The sequence below is a fragment of the Alosa sapidissima genome, chromosome 1 (assembly GCF_018492685.1).
Source record: "Alosa sapidissima isolate fAloSap1 chromosome 1, fAloSap1.pri, whole genome shotgun sequence".
Taxonomy (NCBI): Eukaryota; Metazoa; Chordata; class Actinopteri; order Clupeiformes; family Clupeidae; genus Alosa; species Alosa sapidissima.
In genome coordinates, this window is record NC_055957.1 from 53,801,360 (window position 1) to 53,804,338 (window position 2,979).

General features: G+C 58.9%; 1 pseudogene; it reads left to right on the forward strand.

Annotated features, from left to right (window-relative positions):
• Positions 1 to 248: 248 nt before the first annotated feature.
• On the forward strand, positions 249 to 320 carry LOC121681894 (annotated as a pseudogene).
• The last annotated feature ends 2,659 nt before the right edge of the window (positions 321 to 2,979 follow it).

The following is a 2,979-nucleotide window of genomic DNA, read 5'->3' on the forward strand; positions in this document are numbered from 1 at the left end:
AACTATTTCATGTTTAACAATAAGTATTATTTACAAACTCAAGGGACAAGCATGGGTTCTCCCTTTGCGCCAAATTATGCTAATTTGTACATGGGTTTGTGGGAAGATAGATATATTTTTAATAATAATCCATTTGCTGATAACAACTGCTGTCTTGTTGCGACTGGGCAACACCTTGGAGTCACCCTCATGTCCACGACCGGCGCCGTTCATGCTCTCCGTCCAGCGTGCCCTCTGGAAGCCATCGCTCGGGTTTCTCTTCATCTCGTACAAATCTTTTGCCTTTTACTAAAGATTTCTGTGGAGGGGAACTGCAGCGATGGCGGAGGCATCGGTGGAGATGTGGTCGGGGATCCCGAAGTTTGGGATGCGGTTCCTGACCCCGCCTTTAAGGTGCGACTGAGGAATACTGTAAGGATCGAGCTGAGGAAGGATGCTTCGACTGTTGTTCGGGACAGGTTTCGCCAGTTTTTTGTCACCTCGGTGATCCTGCGAAAGACGTTCGCCCTTACTCCTGCTGTGGTTTTCTGCATACAGCCGGTGGTGAGCCAAGGTTTTTTTTTATTTATCCTTTTTTGAGCTGCGGAGGTGTCTGGTTTTTTAGGAAGAGTGGAGGGCGAAGGAGGTTGCTGGTGCCCCTGTTTCACCAGGAGTGGATCCCACTGACGATCCACTTGTACAACCCTTTTGTTCCGGATGAGGACGTCGAGGCGTTCCTGAGGACCCAGGTACACCAAGATACGGGACCAGTTCGGCTTCTGGCTTGGGAAGAGGCGGTACGCAGTCCAGCTCCGGAGGGACACCACGAGGCCGGGTGAGTTCTTGCACCCTCCCGGCAGCTTCTCTCTTGGACCGGACCGTGGCTACTTATCGTACCCTGGGCAGCTTGTCTACTGTCGGCGGTGCGGGGGCCAAGGTCATGAGAAGGCGGCCTGCGGGGTCGGTTGGATGGCTTTTTTATGGCTGAGGCCAAGGCCCTTTTGGTGGGGTCTGGTGTGAGGGGGTGCCTGTCGGGCGAGACCCCGTCCAAGGCGTTCTTCGCCGAGGTGCGTACTCGGCAGTAGTGGTGCGTTATTGAGGCCCTGCAGGTGCCTGCTAGGCGGGTTACGGGGGAGAAGGAGATTTTGGAGGCTGCCAGGGTGTATTATCAGGACCTCTTCTGTGAGCGGGAGAGGGACGAGGTCCTGGCGGACAGGTTCTTGGGTGGGCTAGAGTCTAGGCTGTTGACGGAGGACCTGCAGGCCCTGGAGGCGGACATTACGGAGGGGGAGGCTGAGGAGGCTATGAGGTCTCTGAGGCTGGGCCGGGCGCCGGGGGGCGATGGTCTCCCGGTGGAATTCTACAGGTCCTTCTGGGATCTGGTGGGGCCGGATTTGGTGGTGGTGTATGGGGACTGCTTCAGCGGGGGGGTGCTGCCTGCCTTCATGCGGGTGGGGCTGGTCTCCCTCATTTTTAAGAACGGCTGCCGAGAACAGCTTGCCAATTGGCGTCACATCACGGTCCTTACAGCGGACGTGAAAATTTTGGCCAAGGTCCTGACGCTCAGGTTGGGAAGGGTTATGGGATCGGTGGTCCATCCGGACCAGACCTGTGGGGTGCCAGGGAGAATGTGCAGCCTGAACCTGGTCCTGGCGAGGGATGTGGTCAGCTGGGCGGACGTGAGGGGTCTCCCGCTGGCCCTCCTGAGCCTGGACCAGGAAAAGGCGTTCGATCGCGTGCAGCACTCCTTTCTGTTCCGGGTCCTGGAGCGGATGGGGTTTGGGCCGGTGTTGCTTGGATCCGGTTGCTGTATGCGGATGCGGTTAGCCGCATCAGGATCAATGGCTCCGTTTCGAGGGTGGTGCGGCAGGTGGGGGTGTTTGACAGGGCTGCCCCCTGTCCCCACTCCTGTACGTCCTGTCCCTGGAGGCCCTGATGGCGGGGCTGAGGGCGGAGCCGGGCATTGAAGAGGTGCATCTCCCTGGGGGTGGGAGGGAGGTGGCTAAAGTGGCTGGGTATGCGGATGACCTGATCCTCTTTATCACCACTGATAGGGGGTTTGGGGCCGTTCCTAGGGTGGTTGAGGAGTTTGGGAGGGCGTCCGGGGCAAAGGTCAATTTGGGCAAGTCTGCGGCCCTGTGCCTGGGCCCGTGGAGTTCGAGGGTGGAGGTCCCGGGGGGTTTCAGGGTGGCTGAGGACACAATCCAGGTGCTGGGGGTGGATTTCTTTCGGAGCGAGGCCCCTGTGAAGAACTGGGAGGTTCTTCTGGGTGTGGTGGGAAGGCGGCTGGCGAGGTGGAAGAGTAGGCCGCTTTCTTTGACGAGCAGGGTGATGGTGGTTAAGGCCGATGTGCTGCCTTGTCTCAACCACCTTGCTTATGTGTATCCGGTGCCGTTCCATTTCGGGCGGAGATTGGAGAGGACAGTCTTCTCTTTTATCTGGGGGGACTCGGCAGAGTTTGTTAGTCGGTCCTTGGTGTACCGGGATGGGCGGGAGGGGGGAAGGTGGGTGCCTTGCCTGCCGGTGAAGCTGCTGTGCCTGCACGGTTCTTTCCATGCGTGGCTGGTGGTGGGGGACACATCGCATAAGGCTGCCCATTTGGCGAGGTACTGGTTGGGGCTGGCTTTGCGGCGGCTGCCCCTGGTCCTGGGACTCCCCATGGTGGTACAGCGCTTAAAAATTCAACCGTTTCAGGGCCAACCTGACCCCTGACGGCGAACAAGCCCTCATAGAAGCGAGCAGTCGCTTCCAGCATCTCCTCCCTCCCCGTCACCTCACCTGCCCCTGACTTCAGGCGATCGACACGGACCCTTGCCTGCCTGTGCCTGACCGACTGGAAAAAGAAACCCGACAGTTTCTCATCCTCGACCGCCGCTCGTGCCCCCGCGTAGAGGCCAAAGAAACCGTCCGCCTCTCCAAGAGGGCCCTTAAAAGCCCCTTAGCCTCCTCCAACCTCTTCACCACGGCCATGCTCCCCCCGCTAAAAGCCCCCCCACAGGG